Source organism: Zootoca vivipara, chromosome 17 (genome assembly GCF_963506605.1).
Source record: "Zootoca vivipara chromosome 17, rZooViv1.1, whole genome shotgun sequence".
In the NCBI taxonomy this organism is placed as follows: Eukaryota; Metazoa; Chordata; class Lepidosauria; order Squamata; family Lacertidae; genus Zootoca; species Zootoca vivipara.
This window is the reverse complement of record NC_083292.1, coordinates 24,865,350-24,886,716: the sequence shown is the minus strand read 5'-3', so window position 1 is coordinate 24,886,716 and position 21,367 is coordinate 24,865,350. Positions and strand designations below refer to the sequence as shown.

General features: G+C 46.5%; 1 protein-coding gene across 8 annotated transcripts in view; it reads right to left on the bottom strand.

Moving 5' to 3' along the window:
• Positions 1 to 21,367, bottom strand: part of MEF2D (myocyte enhancer factor 2D) — a 154,193-nt gene that overhangs the window by 111,216 nt on the left and 21,610 nt on the right. The gene's annotated exons all lie outside the window — the stretch shown is intronic.

Genomic DNA, 21,367 nt, shown 5'->3' with positions numbered 1-21,367 from the left:
TCAGGGCGCTATTGATAGATTTAAGAGCCTTGTTGTAATACTGTATGTGGGGGGTGGGGAGCCAAAATCCTCCTTTCTGTATCACAATTAAAAAAGCATAGGAGCTCAATCCTCTACGAAGCATCTGGTCACTCTGCTGGCACAGGCAGAAAGGACTTGCCAAGAAAGACTAAAGCGACCTGGTCAAAAGTTAAAATGAACCAAATCACGGTCTGTTGTTGTAGGTCATCAAAAGTTGACCACCTGTGTAGTTAATATGTTTTTATGTATGGATTGCCCCTCATGTGAAATATCAGGGTGGCGTATACAGAATATCTTTCAAGACACCTGAAGCAGGTTAGTAGCGAAGATGCCTGCCCAAACTCTGTAGGAGAGTCTTTCTCTGCATAGGGCTGGCGACACTCAATGCCCAATTTCTAGTTAGTGGGGTTCCTGAAACATGGGGCAGGGGGCAACTAACAGCACTTCCCCCAGATGTCAGTGATCAAGCTGGGATATAAGGGCTTACTTAAAAGATAAAGGGACCCCTGACCATTAGGTCCAATCTGTTTGTGGCTTTCTACATCATTATAAAAACCCCAAACCTACTCCCATAGCATAAAGGGTAAAGGTAAAGAGACCCCTGACCATTAGGTCCAGTCGTGACCGACTCTGGGGTTGCGGCGCTCATCTCGCATTATTGGCCGAGGGAGCCGGCGTTTAGCTTCCAGGTCATGTGGCCAGCATGACAAAGCCGCTTCTGGCAAACCAGAGCAGCACATGGAAACGCCGTTTACCTTCCCGCTGTAGCGGTTCCTATTTATCTACTTGCATTTTGACGTGCTTTCGAACTGCTAGGTTGGCAGGAGCTGGGACCAAGCAACGGGAGCTCACCCCGTCGTGGGGATTCGAACTGCCGATCTTCTGATCAGCAAGCCCTAGGCTCTGTGGTTTAACCACAGCGCCACCTGGGTCCCTACTCCCATAGCATATGGGCAGATATTTCTGCAGAGGTGTCATATGCTGTCGGTTGTCCGCTCCCATCAACAGTCAAAAGACAAAGATGTATCCAGGAGTAACCCCAAGCTACATATCTCCTCCTTCAGAGGTAGTGCTACCCTGTCTGAAACAGGCCATTGGCCTATCTTCTGGACACAGGAGCTATCTACCCACCTTCCCTGGATTGTAACTCAAGCAACTTTACATTCCTGAGAAGAGCATAAGAAGAAACCAAGGCCTGAGGCATACAGGGATCTTTCCTTTGGAAAAAGGGAATACCTGATCAAACTGGCGCACACAGCAAAGTTGTTGTCTGAAGTTCACTGTCTAGTTCTGTCCACCCCCCCAATCTCCCACCGCGAAAGAAAACTGGGTCGTAAAAGGATGTTTTTTCACCCAGGGCTTGGGTTTAGGATGAGCAGGCGGCGCCCCTCAGCCTAGTAAACAACAGAGGACCTGCATGTACAGAAGCAGCAACATCAGATGGGGCCTGGGGTGTGTTCCCCACTTGGAGCAGACACTTTTGCCCTTCCCAGGCCAACCTTCTGACCTTCAGGTGCTAGATCACACCTAAGCCTAGTTCACGTCCCCTGGCAGCAGTCCCAGCAAGCACCTTAGGCTGCAAGGCACCCGTCCCCAGCTCCAGATTTGGTTACAGACGTCGTTGTCATCGTCCCCCTTGCCACTGCCACCTCCCGAGCCTGTCCCTGGCAGCATCAGAGGTGGCGAAGGCAGCCTCGCTCACTCGCCAACTGCGCTCACGTTCCTGCCTGCCAAGTCTCCGCGCTGCCCTCCCGAATTCTCATCTCATTTCTGACCTACTTAACAGCAAAGATTGCAACGGCATTAATGATTTAGAAGCCTCCGGCTAAGCGCATGCCAAGGTAGGCTGCGGCGTTATATAATACTGCCGCTATCTGCCACGCAATGGCACCTAGGAGGAGGGAGCTGAGCTGAGCTGAGCACCCGCTGGATTTACAGGTCTTGGGTTGCTGGTCTGGAACAGGCTTGCCTTACAGATGGCCAATTCCCACGTAGGCGAAGGTGTCACTTCTCACATATCACAGAGTGAACCTCTTCCCCCACTTTAGGCCACTGAACACACTGCAAGCAAACAGACAAGAAGTGTGTGTGTGTGTGTGTGTGTGTGTGTGTGTGTGTGTGTGTGTGTGTGTAAATATCCCAGGAGGTTTGAAGGCATGGGAAGGAAGCCCTCTCCCATTTAGAGGGTGGGTGTGGGAGGTAGCAGGTAACCTCAAGTAAAGTTTTGTTTTCCAAATACCCGAGAGCAGAGCTGCAAAATCGAAATAATTAACTTACTCTGCACAACAAGTTGGATTTAGCAAACTACAAGTTACGGATATTTATTTAGCTTCCATCATGTATCATGTTTGATAATAGGAGGGGGTCCAGCAAAGAATTATGTCTCCCGTCCCGTTTTATCAATGCTAGTGTCCCTACTTTGGCTTCAGAGAACACAGCAGGTGCTGCTCAGATGGGTTTTGAAACTTCTAACAGCATCCATGAGGGCTAGAACCTTGCTTGGGTTCTTTCAAATGAAAGGCATGATTCTCAAGCTGCTGAACTGGGAAGCTTTTGCAATAAAAGGAATAGAGCAGGGGTCAGCAAACTTTTTCAGCAGGAGGCCGGTCCACTGTCCCTCAGACCTTGTGGGGGGCTGGACTATATTTTGAAAAAAAAAAATATGAATGAATTCCTATGCCCCACAAATAACCCAGAGATGCATTTTAAATAAAAGCACACATTCTATTCATGTAAAAGCACCAGGCAGGCCCAACAAATAACCCAGAGATGCATTTTAAATAAAAGGACACATTCTACTAATGTAAAAACATGCTGATTCCTGGACCGACCACGCGCCGGATTTAGAAGGCTATTGGGCCGCATCCGGCTCCCGGGCCTTAGTTTGGGGACCTCTGGAATAGAGGTTAAACTGAACAAAACCTGACAAACACCACCACCACAAAAAACCCAGAAATGGGAGATGTTATTTTGGGAAGGAAAGCTGTATACTGTATTGACGCTGGTCTCCCCCTCCCTGCTGCTTTCAAAGCCGGAGAGAAACCCAGCAGACTGGAGATAGCATCCAGAGTCGCTCAAAAGGGGCCCAGGAAGTAAAGATAAAGCTACATCTCTTTCCTTCCTTCTCTTGCTCACCTACACACAAACACTTGCCCTTCACATGAGTCAGCAACTTTAAAGAAACACTTCAGACAGCAGGCCCCCACGCCTCCTGCGCAAACACCCTGCTCCCAGGTTGAGTGACAGCTGGGCCTGTCATCATCCCCATGGAAACCAAACACACACATACAGAGAGCTCCCCAAAAACTGTTTGAAGCAGAACCTCTCCTGCCTGGGGGGCAAAACACACAAGTTCAAGTCCGTCCCTCTCCTCCAAAGCCTTTGAAAACTGCCAGGAGGGGCAAACTGCTGGATGAGGTTGGAGGGACAGCAGGAGGGTGGACATAGCCAAAAGGAAGCCACTCCAAGTGGCTTACTTATCATATGACCACAAAATGTGTCCTGTTAAATCAGACCAAAGGCCCACTGAGTACAGCATCCTTTTCTCACAGCAGCCAATCCACATGCCTCTTCTGGGAAGCTCATCATTCAGCCCTGAGACTGAGATCCAGCTCTGAGGGCCTTCTGACAGTTCCCTCTTGCAAAATGTGGTTACAGGAAACCAGATAGAGGGCCTTCTCGGTAGTTGCGCCCACCCTGTGGGATGCCCTCCCATCAGATGGCAAGGAAATAAACAACTATCTGACTTTGAGAAGGCAGCTCTGAATAGGGAAGTCTTTTTATGTTTGATGTTTTACTGTGGTTTTATAGCTGTTGAAAGGCACCAGAGTGGCTGGGGCTACCCTGTCAGATGGGCAGCATATAAATTTATATTATTATTAGCCAAACAACAACTCTCCCAAGGACTATAGACACACTTTACATTTAAGCGCTAGGATACTACTTGAAGCGGTCATGCCTTCTCCCAAAGAATTCTGGGAACTGTAGTTTATTAAAGGTATTGAGGGTGTCTAGGACAGGCATCCCCAAACATCCTCCAGATGTTTTGGACTACAATTCCCATCTTCCCCGACCACTGGTCCTGTTAGCTAGGGATCATGGGAGTTGTAGGCCAAAACATCTGGAGGGCCGCAGTTTGGAGATGCCTGCTCTAGGAGCTCTCTATCCCCCCATACAGAGCTAGAGTGGCTTAAACTATCAATCCCTCTTCAAAGGGAACTCTGTGAATTATAGCTCCGTGAGGGGGCTAGAGGCCTCCCAATGACTCTCAGCACACTTAACAAACTACAGCTCCCAGGATTCTTTGGGGGAAGCTACTACTGTACTGTTTACAGAGGAATCACAGTGCTTTAAATGTATGGTGTGAATGTGGCCAAGGTGTGATTCTCAGCAAATGAAATGCAAAGGCTTTGACTATGGAGGTAGGACACAGAAAATGTGGCTGGTACCCAGAGATAGCCTCTTCCTCCATGAATTTGCCTAATCCCCTTGTAAAACTATCCAAGTTGGTAGCCGCCCCGTGGGGGTGGAAGTTCCATAGGTTAGCTATGCGCTGGGTGAAGTTGTTCATTCTTGTGTCTGCCTGCCATCCCCTCACATGCCCCATGCAGAGGTCATTTCACCTAACCCAGGAGGGGGGGGGGTATTTGCTTTTAGTTTTAAAGGAAGGATTTCAAAAGGTTAGGCGAAAAGGCCTTTGGAGGAGAGAGGCAGCAGCTGCTAGCATTCCTGGGGAGGGGAGCTGTGAACATGAGCTGGGCAGCTCTGAATCACCTCACAGCTTTTCTAACCACAGGCTATCCACATTGCCAGGGCACACCTGCCAAGCCGTGCAATTGCTGCTGTGCTCAAGCCACAAAATGGAGCTGAAACAGTGGCACCAGAATTTTTGGGCAGGCACAGAAAGGGTAAAGTATATTTCTAGGTGGGTGAGTTGTGTACCATGTGTTAAAGTAACAGTATACAAGTACAAACTGCAATTATTTTGCATACGTTCAACTAACATGTGACTGCTGGCGCGTGTGTGGGCCAGAAACGGAATCCCCGCGCAAAATGGTCAACGCCTGTATGTTAATGCCATGAGTCCAGCAATGGGGGGCAAACTCCTTGTCTGGGGGGGGGGCATTTACCTCCTGCCCCGTCTTTTGGTGCTGGTCATGAGTTGAGGGGGAGGAAATGAGGGGAATTGGCATGGGGGGGGGGGAACTGGTACAACTAGCATTTGCGGGGGCCACTCTAAATGGTTCCCTCCTCCCCATTTGTGTACAAAACCTGTGCCAACACTGTTCCTACTATTCATACCTGTACTTCCACAATATACTGGCGCCTGGAAAAATCAAGTGTCCTAACCACCGGGTGCAGCAGTTACATTCAGAAGTGCAGGTACTTTCCAGGGCTGCATTCACACTGCAGTTTGTTCCATTTCCCAAACTGCTAATTTCCACACCATATTTGGGCTTTCACATGACACAAAAGCCACTTCTGGAAAACTAATGGAATATAGTGCACGTTTATTCGGTCTGGGGGGGCGGGGGCGCATCTGTTTGCAGCTCACTTAAACTTGGGAAATCGAAGGGGTAAAATGGCAAAATTTGGGGCAGTACAACAGCATATAGTTCTTTCCTGCTGTTTCCAGAGAATTGTAGAGTTTGAAGGTACCACCAAGGGTCATCTAGCCCAACCCCCTACAATGCAGGAATCTCAACATGACAGATGACCATGCAACCTCTGCTTTAAAATCTCCAAGGGGGAATCATGGGGGAACAGAAGCAGGCATGTGCAGAAAGGATGTGGGAGTAGCGATGTTGTCCAATGACATTCATTCTTGTATCTCGGCATGGTGTGAATGAAGTTTAGCGCATCATGCTGGTATATCAGTCCCAATTTGTTCAGTCCATGATAATCACATCAACCTATATGCCCATGATGTAAAGGTAAAGGGACCCCTGACCATTAGGTCCAGTCGTGACCGACTCTGGGGTTGCGGCGCTCATCTTGCGTTATTGGCCGAAGGAACCAGCGTACAGCTTCCGGGTCATGTGGCCAGCATGACAAAGCTGCTTCTGGCGAACCAGAGCAGCACACGGAAATGCCGTTTACCTTCCCACTGTAGCTATACCTATTTATCTACTTGAACTTTGACGTGCTTTCGAACTGCTAGGTTGGCAGGAGCTGGGACCGAGCAACGGGAGCTCACCCCATCGCAGGGATTCGAACCGTCGACCTTCTGATCGGCAAGCCATGATGTACATTGCTCTTAATGCCCTAAATGGAGCTACTACAACCCACGTCATTTATTTCAGTCTTTTCTGCTGTTGCTACATGACTATATTTATCCCTGTTTTCTCACATTCAAGCCCTGCAAGGGAGGTGGGACAGCTATTTCCCCCAGATTCTGGATGACATCAAGCTTGCAAACAAATTTTGCCTCATTTAAGGGCGAGGGCACAGCTCCGTGGCAGAGCCTGAGTCTTATACGGATACAGAAGGTGCCAATCCACAGCGTTCTCAGAGAAAATAATGTTAGGCTAGGATGTGCTTGTGGGAACAGCCTCCCCTTGAGACCTCAGAGAGCCAGAGGCAATACAGGGCTAGAGATGCACCGATATTCTGATTCCGGATAAGGCAGGTTCATATGTTCACTCATTGCTAGCAAGCTAACAGAGTGAACACCCTCATACACCTGGAAGGCCACTAGTTTGCCATCCCTGTGAAAAGGTGGATGGGGTGGTGGATTGCCTCCATCCGGGGCATCTTACCCATAGAGGCTAGTGGCGCCAGGGCGTTCTGGAGGGCGCCAGGGAAGAGGCGGAGGCTGGACGCAGCGCCTCCGGGCATCAGCTCGCCGCCCTCGCCCGGCTCCACCATGCCACACCGAAGCAGCGCCGCGCACGGAGCCTCTGCCTGCCATGGCCACCACGACACAAAGTGGCCAGCTGAGCCAGGAGCCACCGCATCCAGCCTCCGCCTCTTCCCCGCCGGAGGAGCTGCCCTCCAGCCGCTGCCCGTCTCCTCCAGCCCTGCAAAGCTGGGCGCGTCGCCGGCGTCCTCTTTAAAAAAGGTCGGCAAGTCTGGGAAACGGGGGGGGGGGTGCTGGAGGGATCTTTGCACCATGGTGCCGGATATGCTTAAGACGGCCCTGCCTCCACCCCCTCCAAAATTTCACAGATGAAACTGGGATGGTCTTCAGATGAGCATCAGGGCTCTGCTGAAAGAGCTAGTTGCCATCTGGTGAAACTTTGGAGGAGGTAGATATATTCCCCACCCTATAACTCACCAGTGCTTTCCCCCAGAAAGTAGTTGCGTTATGAGTCAACAGAACAAGCCCCTTCTCAACTCTTTCCCAAGTTGTCAGGCTGCCGTACTTTGTCCCATAGAATTCAAAGGAAGCAAACCAGTCCCCATCTGCACAACCAGGCTCCTTCCCAACCTGTAGTTTACACCCACCTACCCACCATCCTGGGGTTTGGTTAGAGTCGATGCTTGTGTATGTCAGAATGGAGGCTTCTAAGAGCACAAGAAGAAAGAGAATGAAAATGCTGCAAGCCAACTAAGAGCCAATAAAGAGAAGCTGCGGTGTTTGGGACTGGATCACGGCCATGGCCCGGCTACCCCAGCATCATGTTCTCACAGTGGCAAACCAGATGCCTGTGGGAATCTGCAGGCAGGGCCTGAGCACAAGAGCAACTCTCCCCTCCTGTGGTTTCCAGCAACTGGTATTCAGAGGCATGACTCCGACTGTGGAGGCAGAGCGCAGAGATTGTGCCAAGTAGCCATCAATACCCTTCTCCTCCATAAGTTTTTCTAATCTTCTTTTAAAGCCATCTGAGTTGGTGGCGAGCAATGCCTCCTGTGAGAGTGAGTTCCATGTGTTGCATAAAGGAGTACTTCCTTTTATTTCTCCTGGGTCTTCCAATATTCAGCTACACTGGATGTTGGCCAGTTCTAGTGTTATGAGAGAGGGAGGAAAAAAACTCACATTTTCCCTTTCTCTAAACTAAAAAGTCCCAAACACTGCAGCCTTTCTCCATAGGTGAGCTGCTCCATCCTCTTTTATCATTTTAGTTGCCCTTTGCTGAACCTTTCCAACCCTACAATATCCTTTTTGAGGTAAGGTGACCAGAACCATACACAGTATTCCAACTGCAGCCACAGATTTGTATAACGGCATTATGGCACCGGGAGTTTTATTTTCAATTACTCTGCTAACGATCCCTAACATGGAATTCACCTTTTACACAGCTGTCGCACACTGGGCACAATATGAAAGGGAAATTGCTGTGAACTGTACCACTTGCATTTGCACAGTGCCCAATGACAACTTTCAAAGGCAATTTTTTACACACACACACACACACCCCTCTTCCTTTTTTCCTATAATTAAACTTGGCCCCTTGCCATTCTGTACTCTGCAGTCTTGGAAAGGGGGTCAGACTTTCTGCGTGCATTCCAGCCCTAGGAATGTAGCAAAACTTTCTCAGCCAGAAAGAAAAGAACACGGTGGAGCTTTTCATCGAGATAAGAAACCCCAGGGACAAAATCCTCAACCTCACCTGCCTTAACAAAATACATTCCCTTTGCTCTTTTCTACTCACTAGTTGGCAGGAGGTGAGTGGGGGAGTAATCTTTACATTATTATATGTGCCCTTAAAAAAAAACTATAAGAAAAGGCCAATCTGAAAGGAATCTTAGAATAGCCCAGCCTGGCCAACAGTGCCAGTTTACTAGCCTACGATGATGATGATGATAATGATAATAATAATAATAATAATAATAATAATAATAATAACATATGCATGCACAACTGCCAATACATACCTATATTGATCATTTGCACCACAACAGCCTGGGAAGGGAAGAATGAGGAGGGGGAAAGGACCAACTCTCTTCCTTAATTACAGAAAGTTCCTGTCTGTTCGCCCAAGAAGATTCTCTCTCGCCATAGGTGAAGGTCTATTAATAGAATCGCATTGCTCTCTTGCCAGACTATGCATGCCAGCCTGTAACTAAATAGGCTCAATTTGCAACACTCATCTATAATATTGGAGAGTAGACGCACCTTTGAAAATAATCTCATTTTTAAAAGGGCCAGCAAGCTATGTGCTTGAAAAAAAGAAGTAGTAAATAAGCAATTTGTAAAATAAAAAAACAGAACATTTCAGCTTGGGGGAACACCCCCCTCAATACTTTTGTTCAGATTTGCTGACTTTTGACAAGCTACCTGCCACCCTTCTGTGGTGGATCTCAGCTTTTATGAGGCTCCTTTTATAGGGAGAGGAAGAAGCATACAAAGAAGAGAGGAAGGGAGAGAGATATTTCCCCCATCCCCACAATCCGGAGTCTCTTTGCACAATTAAAAGCTCCAAATGTGTTAACTGAGAAGCTCCATCCCCTTGGGAAACTCAATCCAGCCGGCAGGTCTGCATCACACAAGGGAATGACACTTGCTGTCACCTTGTGTATTTATATGCCCAACCTGGCACAGTATTTGCCTTGCTGGATGAAACCTGGAGCTGGTTAATTTTATTATTCTTATTATTATTCACAATGTTCAAAATTATGCCAGATCCTAAGAGTGACCAATGCTTCTCAAATATATAGTAAACAGGGTGATGGATTTTCTGGCTACAGATTCCAGCTCAATCAGAACATAGATTTCAGTGGCCCTAGAGCAGCCTTCTACAATCGGATGCCCTCCAGAAGCTGTTGGGTGCCCAGCTCCCATCAGCCAGCATGGCCAACTGCCAGGGATCAAGGGTGTTGGAGCTGGAGGGCACAAGATGAATGCTATTGCTTTAGAATTTCAAATGCAACTTTATGGTACTGGTTGGGTAATCCACCTGACATTGACCTCCCTCAGGCATGTTGTCTGCTAGAAACGCTTCCTGGTCTCTCCTAAGCCCCTTTTGACCAAGATATCCCCTGAGGGCATGCAGTTTAACTGGCCATGGAACCGCTGTAACTTTTTCATCTTCTGTGGCCATTAACAATTTCTGTTTGGGCAGCATAGGTTGACCAACTTACTTTATTGGGGTGGGGGTGGCTTTTTGCGTGAGTTTAGCAAGCATTTTTATGGACGATTCTTAATTTTTCTGCTATTTCAGTGTTTACTCCATTCTTTTGGGATCGCTACAGGATTGTATTTTTATATTTTGTTGGAAGCCGCCCAGAGTGGCTGGGGAAACCCAGCCAGTTGGGCGGGGTATAAATAATATATTATTATTATTATTATTATTATTATTATTATTATTATTATTATTATTAGATTGGGGGAGGTTGCATTATGCCATTACACCTACTGTAATTGAGTTATCCTCTATGAATTTGTCTAGTCAAGGTGGTTCTGTGAAACCTCCATGCTAAGAAAGAGTTAGCTCTGAATACCAACTGCTGTGGAGCAACAGTGGGGGAGTGTCTGTTGTCTTCTTGTCCTGCTGACTGACCTACCAGCTACATCCAGTTGGCCCCTGTGGGAGACTAGAGAGGCCCACCTTGGTCAGATACAACTAATCCAGAGGTGTGTGAAATTATGGAGAAAAGGCTTTCTCCAGTGTTCGTAAGTCCCATTTTGTGCATTTTGCGACAGGGAATTTCATTAGCATGAACAGTTTCTGAGCTCTGGGCACAGTACAGCGCCTAAGATTTCTGATTAAAACTGCAGAGTGGAAGGAAAGGAGGGCCTGTTTCTGCCTCCCCACTTCCAGGTACTCTCTTAAGACTGAAGAAGAGACCCTCTTAAGAATATCAGGGGGGTGGGCAAGGCAAGGACTAGACCATGTGAAAAATGAACATGAGATTTTAGCTGCAGTTGTTTCATTTCCAACTTTGTATTCTTGTTACAAAAAAGTGCACCTAAACATTCCATTGTTGCGCCCATAACCTAGGTTTAAGGTGGTATTTAGAACCTAGTTTTTATACCTCAGTTTCTAACACTGGGTTCCCCCCCTCTCTTATAACACCTGAACTCAGGGCCATCCAATGAAGCTGAATGCTGGAAGAATCAGGACAGACACAAGAAGTATTTCTTCACACAGTGCATAGATAACACTATGAAACCCGCAGATCTAGAAGAAGGAAAGAAGGGGAAAATGGAAGTTTCTGAATGAGGCATGTGGTTAAATGTAAATTAGGTGAGTGGTTCTATTTGTCTGTGGCCCAATAGCAATTATTGTACAAAAAATGGGAATGGTACAAAGACCTACAATCGCAAATTTGCATTGAATCTAAACCCCCTGCTGGGACAACCACCAGGGAAGCAGGGACAAAACATAGCACCAAAAATACCGCTAATATATAAAGCTAATAATTTTCAGTACAAATTGAGAGTAACAACATCAGTATACTATTGCAGATGGTCCTTTTTGCAGTCCACAACAGACATCTTTGGAGAATTGCAACATTTTTCTTTCTTTAGCTGCAAAGCTGTAAATTAGGTAGATTCTATAGCACAGAGATGGGGAACCCTTTTCAGAATAAGGGCCACCTTCCCTTCTGGGCAAGCTTCCAGGGGCCACATTGCAGTGGAAGTTGGGACCAGAGGCAAAAACGGGCGAAGCAACAAATGTTAATCTTACCTTTTGTACAGTAGTGTGTATAGATATAGATATAGATATATACACCCCTCTCTATTCTCCATTCAGGAAAGCAGGGTGCATGTTCAGAGTTCAAAGACAAAATCCAGCCTAGCAAGGGCCAGAAAGAGAACTTCAGAGGGCTGCTTTTGCACCCTCGGGCAGAAATTCTCCACCCTTGCTTTAGCAGGAGTTGATTACAGATCCCACCGCACTGCAGAATGTTAGACAAGATGGTCTCCACAGTGCCTCACAGCGCTATCCTTTTCATTTAAACACTGAACAGTTGCAGACAAATGTGTGTAACGCGATAATGCCAATCTCAAATGCCAGGTTTTGGAAAAAGCGAGCCTGTCACTCGTTTCTACCTCCATCTGTCAGAATACCAGAAGTCCTTTCGATTCCCTTCTGGAATATTACCTCTCTCAGGTTTTAGATCCTGGAACAAAACCTGCCGCCAACTCCACTAACGCCTGCTAAATGGAACTCATAACTAGATAACGAACTTACAACAAGATGCTAATTAAGGATTAGCAAAACAGCACAGGGGAGAGATTAATGGCTGGCCATTTGCGTCCAAACGCTTTTGACACAAACACTTTTGACACAGCCAGCCAGGTGAAAAGCAGCCAGGCCTTCAACTCTGAGGAGGGGGCAATTTTATTCCAATGGGGACGCAACAGTGCCCCTTCCAACCACAAAATGCATTTAATAGCTGTGCCTTGCTGCTTGCCCCTTGACAGTCAGCAATTCAAGGTAGAGTAAGTCTCATCATGGAGTCTCCATTCACAGCTGAAATATTCAAGATCAGGATTTGAAGAGGTGAGCTACAGTCACCTAAGGAGTGCTAAAAGGAGCTGTTATCATAACGATATCTTCTCAGGCAGCTCCTCCCCCTTCCTGGTCACCTGCTGGCTCCCAGGGTCCTCTCCTGGCTTCTCCCTGCTCCCTTGTAGACCCCAAGAATAAAGGCACCTGGTGGTCAGATGAGCTCTGTACTCCGTCCCTGAAATAACACCATCTGCACCCTGAGGAGGCTTGCAGTGAAAGGGGGGAGCTGCCGCTGCTGGCTTAGTGTAATACCAGGTTATTTGAGGTCGCCCGTTCTGCCAGAAGCTGCCCTCCGCGAGGTCCCTCCTCTGCTTTGAGGAGATTCCCCCAGTGGTCCTGGTCAAGCTGTGTCACCACTATACTGCACTGCCTTTTTCATATCATTCTACCTGCCTCTCTCTAATGCTAGATAGAAGATCCTCTTTGGAGATGGGGTGAGGTGAGCAGACCTAGACCCTATTATCCTAAAGTATGGTTTGTAAAAAGCAGAGACATCACCTTGCCGACAAAGGTCCGTATAGTTAAAGCTATGGTTTTTCCCAGTAGTGATGTATGGAAGTGAGAGCTGGACCACAAAGAAGGCTGGTCGCCGAAGAATTGATGCTTTTGAATTATGGTGCTGGAGGAGACTCTTGAGAGTCCCATGGACTGCAGGAAGATCAAACCTATCCATTCTGAAGGAAATCAGCCCTGAGTGCTCACTAGAAGGACAGATCCTGAAACTGAGGCTCCAATGCTTTGGCCACGTCATGAAAGGAAAAGACTCTCTGGAAAAGACCCTGATGTTGGGAAAGATGGAGGGCACTACCGTAGGAGAAGGGGACGACAGAGGATGAGATGGTTGGACAGTGTTCTCGAAGCTACCAACATGAGTCTGGCCAAACTGCAGGAGGCAGTGGAAGACAGGGGTGCCTGGCGTGCTCTGGTCCATGGGGTCACGAAGAGTCAGACACGACTAAACGACTAAACAACAACAAATGGTTTGTATATAATCATTTCACAGAATCTACATAGAATCATAGAATTGTAGAACTGGAAAGGACACCAGGGGTCATCTAGTCCAACCCCCTGCAATGCAGGAATATTTATTTCCAATCCCTTCCATGCAACACAATCCAAACAGGTTGGCCAGTTCAATATCTTGGCTTTTGAAGTAACATATATTTTCTACCCACAAAGAACTATCATGGGACTGGAGTGTAAAAATGCCCACATTCTCTAACAGCTGTGGCCTTATGCAAAAACAAACAAACAACCCACGAAACCACCACTCTCAAGTCCATAACCCACCCACCCCAATGTGTTGGACTCAAACTCCCACATTGCCAGTTTGGACTCCCATCAGCCAGCAAGCTGGGGCTGAGAAGAGTTACCCTCCAAAACATCTGAGGGGCACCATGTTGGCAATGGTTTCCATAATACAACAGGTGCAATCAAAACAGAAGGGAGAGGAAGAAGACTGAAAAGCTGCAAAAAAAACTCTGCAGCAAATGACATGAAGAAGTCTGAAGACAGTCCAGCTGTTTACTGGTGACGCAAATGGGTGTAGAAACAATTATCTTGAAGGAATTAATTCCCCACCCACCCTGCAAAACCACCCTTTTCTTTCTTATCAAATCGGGATCCAGGACAGGCTGTTCCTCCCTCATTCCCACTGACCAACTGAAAACAAAAACAAAACAAAAACCTTAAGAAAGCCAGATGCAAAATACAATCACTAGGAATTTAAGATTTTAATCTCATTAATCAACAGGCATTAAGGGACGAAAGCAATAACTGCTCTGAGGACAGGAGAGAATAAAACAGCGGGGAAATAGCACACTGTTGTGGGCTGCGCCTGTTGAGAGGCTCCAGTATTCCTCGCCCGTCTAAACAGGACAGGGGCCATTAGGATGGGACCTCTTTGCACTGAACATAAGAAAAGCCTGCTGGATCAGGCCAATGGCCCATATAGTCCAGCATGCTGTTCCCATAGTGGCCTCTAGGAAACCCACAAGCAGCATTTGAGCACTCTCCCCTCCTGCCAGCAACCAATATTCAGAAGCATTTACATGTACAGTCTTCAAATGTGGAGGCATAGAATGAACATTGGCATGTGTTTTAATTAGTTTTTAGCTCATCACTGATTTTAATTATGATCTGTATGTCTTAAATAGCTGTTTTTACAGATGAATTTATTGTTTTACACTTTTTTGTAACCTGCTTTGAGGTTTGTTCGTTTTTACTAACAAGCCACATAGAAACTTTCTGAAATGAAATAAACAAGTAAAAATTAGTAAGTATTCCCCCAAAGGGCAAAAATAGAGATTCCCCCCCCCCCCAAGGACAGGAACCAGAAAATGGAGACTTCCCTCGGTTAATTGGGGCAGCTGGAGCCACCTCTCACACTATACACGTCAAAATGCTCATCACCAGCTTTCAAACTGAGAGAGGCCTGCGGCCCACAGAGCTATCCAGCAGGAGAGGAAGAACCAGCAGGTTAAGGGCAGTGCCCCCACGTAGCCACAGGATCCAGCAAATATGACGACAACCACAAGTGACATGTTCACAGTGGTGCCAAAGTGTGACCGTTGACCCTCTCCTTTCAGGAAAGGTTCTCTAGCACAGGGTTGCGTTGACCCAGCATGAACACACACACACATACACACACCCCTCTTTGCAAACTGGGTTTCTTCCTGGCCCTGCTCAAAGCTGCAAATATTTAGATGCCTCACTGCAACTGTTAGGAGAGTGTCTCTCTCTCCCTTCTGATGTTTTAAAGATGTGCAAGACATGTCTGAGAAATTCCCCATGCCTAATCAAAACTGTTGTTGTTGTTGTTGTTGTTGTTGTTGTTGTTGTTGTTGTTGTTGTTGTTGTTGTTGTTGTTGTTGTTGTTGTTTAAATCTAGCGGCAATCAAGTGATGCAATAGAAGACCTCTCTCAGGTCATTTCACTAGCCTTGATTAAATTATTTGAGCTTCTCTCAGAACTGAGGGGGAAACCCTAGATTTGGGCTGGATTTCTCCATAAGGGTGATTTGGGTGGTAATAAGTACCGTAGCTCAAACATACACCAGCAGCCTAGTGTACTTTGTTCCTGGATCTGACCCTGAGAACAGACTCAGAAGGGCTCTCCAAGGCTTTAGAAGCTACACCTTGCTCAGAAAACAGATTTGCTCCATGAAACAGCACCCAGGTCTTTGGCTGGTGGGCCTACACTCCATTTTAGACACCCAAATCATCGGGGCATAGAGGTAGGGGGAGAGCAGCAGCCAAGCTTGTATTATTATTATATTTTAAAATATTTTTATTGATTTCATATAATAAAAAGGAAAAAAGAAAAAGGAAAAAGAAAAATACAACAATAATAAAAACAGAAAAAAGAGGCATAGAAAATCATAAACACATTTGAACATTAATAGCATCCAGATTTAACTTTGCATACTATGCTGAATTAGCTAGACTGACTTGCAAGATCCGAGACCAAGGAGAGACGAGATTTCAAAAGGACTGGAGTAAATATGTGGACTATATGGAGAAAAACTGTAGATCTTTAAAAACACTTGCAGGATTGAAATAAATCCTACGAACTGACTAAAAAAGTTAAAAAGGAACTGCAAAAAATGGAGTTAACAAGAAACCCGCATGAAGGGAGGGGGGGAAGTCACAGCTCGGCAGAGCAAGATGTAAGAGGAAAACATAAGATGTTCTGTATAAAAGATTGTTTTTTTATTTTTTAATTTGTTAAATTGGAAAATTGAATAAAATTTATTTGGAAAAAAAACAGATTTAACTTTGCATAATACTATATTGATCAAATACAATTCTTTATCTCTAAGAACTTCCTCCTATCCTCCCTTCTACGTATTATTGTATTATTATATGTAAACATATACATGACACACACAAACAAAAATATAGATAGATATGGGTGTCACACAAAAATACATAAAGATAGAATTTAATTTCTATATTTATTGCATTGGTATCCCACCTTTATCTCCAAGGGGCAAAAGCTGGCATACATGCTTCTCCTTCTCCCTGTTTTCTCTTCACAACAACCTTGTGAGGTAGGTTAGGCTGAGAGGCAGTGACGGACCCAAGGTCACCCAGTTAGCTTCATGGTCAAGTGGGTATTTGAACCCAGGTCCTAGTCCGACATTCTAACCACTACACTACAATTGGATATCAATATCACAAGAATGTGCACGCGTTCATACACATTTTTAGTAGGTTGCTATTCAAGAGTAGCCAACCAGAACAAAGAAAAATATTTTGTTTGGGGGTTTTTACAGTTGGGGAAAAGGCATGAATACTGAAGGAGGAAGATGGGTCGGCCCTGGAGATGAAGGCGTTACACTGAAAAGGAAAACAAGAAGACTCATTGCTTCCCTGAAAGCCTATAAATGCCAGTCTAAGCTTGGCTTGCCCTAAACTTAGGCAGGAACAATAAAAACCTTATGGCTACTAGAGTACAGTAATGACTTGGTTGCCACCATGACCCATCAGGCATTCTCAGGAAACCTGGATTCTCACACTGCCTTGAGTAGAGAAACCTGTTCAAACTCAGCTCCGCACATCAAAGGGATGTTGTGATTTAGATAAAAGAGCTGAGGCACTGATCCAGAGATGCAAATTTGCGAGCGCTAATTGAGATGTGTAGATAGCACATTTAGATGTTAAACATCTCAGAAGGCAAGGCAACTAATCTCCCACCCAAATGGCCTGAGAGTTCTCCAGAGAGGCACCATTGAGGCTCCCAGCCTCTGTGTGGGTGGGTGCGCTTGAGCAAAAGCACATGGGAGGAGGTGTGCCAAACTGAGTCCTTGACCCTGGTGAAATAAAGCCTAGTTTTGCCCCTGGCTATGCTGTGCTTTCACCCTTAGAGGCAGAAATGCTTCGGTTTTTCCACATCTTAGGAGTGGAGAGTGCTCTTGTGTTTGAATCCTGATTGTGGCTTTCCCACAGGCATCTGTTTGGCCACTGTGAGAACCACAGGCTGGGCTAGATGGTCAGAGTGGACAGATCCAGCAGGCCCATCTCATTTCATGCTCCTATTTATCCCAATACATTCAACAAATTCTGCTCCACATCAATTCACTTTCCATTCAATGACCACCTTTCATTATTCTCAAATCATCTCAAGTTGTTTTTCCCCTCTACCACCAAATTGATACCCTACTCGGTAACCAGGATAAGCCTCTCAACTCTCTCCCCCCCACCCCGGTTCATGACCATCCCAAAAACTCTTGGGGCAGCCAGAAAAAGATTTGGGGGCCTTAGCAACCTCCAACCTCCTGTTCTCGAAGCTACAAACATGAGTTTGACCAAACTGCGGGAGGCAGTGCAAGACAGGAGTGCCTGGCGTGCTATGGTCCATGGGGTCACGAAGAGTCGGACACGACTAAACGACTAAACAACAACAACAACAACAAGCAACCTCCTTGACCCCTGCACATGATAGAAAGCTAGTTTAAGGGCTCTCTTGAAAGCTACAGCATTCTACCGCTCTGTGCTAGGGTTGGGAGATATCAGCTTTTCAACATTGGGGTATATCACCAGCCAAACATCGCAATCTGACAATATACTGCGATGTTGAAAAAAACAAGCTGCATTGGACTCAGCCTGCAAGGTGCTGGGTGATCCACCCCACACATTTAAAGAATATTCAACCCACGATTAAAGCACACAACGTCTACCCCAAAATCCTGAGCACTGCTGTTTGATAAGGATGCTGGGAACTGTGATGGGGAAACTACCGTTCCCACTGCTCTTGGAGGGAAGTCATGTGCTTTAAATGTACAAGGGGCAGGCCTTAAACGTATAGCATATGTCAAGGCCCTCTCCACAGCGGCAAGACACATTTCTATTTAAGTGAGAGTAATTTGTTTTAAATTTGCATCTATATGCAGAAATCAGTACTTGCAAATGTGCATCCTCTTTGGGGGGGGGGGGAAGCAGACCCTATTCCTTTTTTGCAATGGGCAAGCAAACTCACAATGGGACCATCATCCCTCTTACTTGAAGGCAGTAAGCTGGCTTAGGGGGCACAAAACAGGCCCTGTGACCACAGGCAAACAGACACACTGCTCCATACTTGGACACCTAATTACTGCCCCCCCGCTGCCGCCACCATCCCTGCCAGCATCCTCGACCGAACAGGCTGTGGACCGGCCCTTCCATCCACAGCCCAACGTGAGCCACAATGGCTACACTTTCCTTCCACAGTTGGAGGCAGTAATGCTTCTGAATACGTTGCTGGAAGCCAAAGGAGGGGAGAGGGCTCTTGTGCTCGGGTCCTGCTTGATTTACTGTTGTTATTTGCTGTCCCATGCCCTTAAGTAATTCGGGATATAAAACCCCAAGCCAAAAATAACTCAACCCTCAGTGTGCTTATAAACACAGAACATTTGCTTCAATGCTACGTTAATATCCCATTCTTCATCCAAGGGATCTCAAGGCTTCATGCATGATCCCTCTCCATTTTACCTTCACACCCACCCTGCAAGGTAGGTTAGGCTGGGAGACAGAGTGACTGGCTTTTCCATTGCCCATCCTGCAAGCTTCATGGCTGAGTGGGAGCTTTGAAATTGGGTTTCCTTAGTCCAGCCCTCCTGGTGATTTGGACTACAATACCCATCAGCCCCAGACAGCACAAATGTAGTAGTACAGTATTATTATTATTATTATTATTATTATTATTATTTACATCCTGCCCTTCCTCCCCAAGGAGCCCAGGGTAGCAAACAGACATTTGAAAGAAAAACAAAGCAAACTTTCAATAAACAATTATAATTTGAAACATCTGAAACCAGTTACAGTTCGAAACATTCTAAAAGCCGTTAAAAAAAATGAAAACATTCTTCCATCCAATGGCCGTTGGGTTGTCTAGAACAGCTTTATTCAGCCACCAAACGTCTGAATAAATAGGAAAGTGGAATGTGTTCAAGTTCCTTCTGAAAGTAAGCATTGATGGATACAGCTCCACTAGGGAGGGCATTCCACAACAGGGGAACCACAGCATGCCATTAGTCAGCACCAACCAGGCAACCCCAGGCGGCAGGACTACTAGCAGGTCCCATTTGGTTACTAGGTCATAGAGGCTGGTGGGAAGTTGTAGCCAAAAACATCTAGAGGGCACCAGGCTGGGGAAGTCTATGGGCTGTGCTTCCAGATTCCAATGACTAACCTTTCACAACAAAAAGGGGGAATTAGACAGAACGGAAGAGGGGGTGCACGGCCACACTGGCAGAACCACAACCTCCAAACTCAGAAACTGAACCGTGATAAACTTCTGATCTGGCCAACAGAACCCTAGCTGGGTTGGCAGACTTTCCTTAGCTACGTGACATGCTTATACACTGGCAATTACTAAGAGACCAAGCATCACTCTTTTCTTTTTTCAAGCACTCCCAGTGTAGCATCATAGTTAAGAACATGATGCACAAGGTTCCCAGTTGAAAACTCAGCCCAGCCACACTTTTATTAGGAATGCAGGAAGCTGCCTTTGTCACCGACCATGGGGGTGCATCCAGCTCTGCCTTGCTTACACTGACTGGCAGCAGCTTTATAGGATTTCGGGCAGGAGTCTTTCCCAGCCTCACCTGGAGGTGCCGGGGATTCAATCTGGGACCTTTCCCATGCAACCACAATGGCTATGCTCTGTCTCCATGGTCAGAGGCAGAGATGCTTCTCAATACAAATTGTGCTCCATTTCCTGGTAGCTAGTTTCCCAGTGGCATCTGGTTGGCCCGTGAGAAAAGGATGCTGGACTAGAAAGGCCACTGGCCTGATCCAACAAGGCTCTTATGTGCTGAACATACATGAAGGGCCCCGAGCACTTAGCATTTGTACACAGCTTGTTCTTGTACGAGTGCTGCATCTGCAAAAACAAACCCCAACCACAGTATTCCAGCGTTCGCGTTACCAACCCAACAACCCATGGCATATACATAGGATGGAAATCTACTGCAGAGGTTAGATTGTCCAGCCATTTCCTGGAGGGGGAGGAAAAAATTCCTCTAAAAATAAATATCCTAAATAAATAAATAAAAGCCCAACAAAAAAGTTTCCCTCCCATTTTATTTCCCCTGTGGCCAAACCTAGCTGCTGTGAGTAACTTTTGGAAGGGAAGGAGAGCAAGAGAGTTGGGCACTTTGCCACCCACAACAGAAGCTCTGGGGGTGTGGAGAAAAACAACAACAGTGTGTTTATTTGTGGGGTGGAGGGGGGGTGGACACAGCAGTGCCTAAACCACAGTGGCAACCCAAAATATGCTGCCTTAACACATGCAGTGCTAAAGCAGAACCGAGGCTGCACTGGGGGCTGGCAGTGGGAAGAGAGAGAGATAGATTCCAAATATATAAAAGGGTCTGTTCAGACATACAAGGTGATGCCAGGGACTCTGGGACTTCAGAAGGCAGAAAGCTCTATGTTCACCTAGTTTAGTATCATCGACTGATTGCATTTACATCCCACCTTTTTCTCCAATGAGCTCAAGGTGTGGCAAACATGGTTCTCCCCAATCTCCTCATTTCATCCCCACAACCACCCTGTGAGGTAGGTGAGGCTGAGTGGCAGTGACCGGCCCCAGGTCACCCAGTGAGTCTTATAGCCAAGTGGGATTAGAACCCTGGTCTCTCCCACGTCCTAGGCAAACTAAGGCCCGGGGGCCGGATCTAGCCCAATCCCCTTCTAAATCTGGCCTGCGGACGGTTCAGGAATCAGTGTTTTTACATGAGTAGAATGTGTGCTTTTATTTAAAATGCATCTCTGGGTTATTTGTGGGGCATAGGAGTTTGTTCTTTTTTTTCTTCAAAATAGAGTCCGGCCCCCCACAAGGGACAGTGGACCGGCCCCCTGCTGAAAAAGTTTGCTGACCCCTGTATCTAGCCCAACACTCTAAAAGTGCAGCACATTAGCACTTCTTCAACCTGGTACCCTCCAAATGTTTTGGAGCACAAC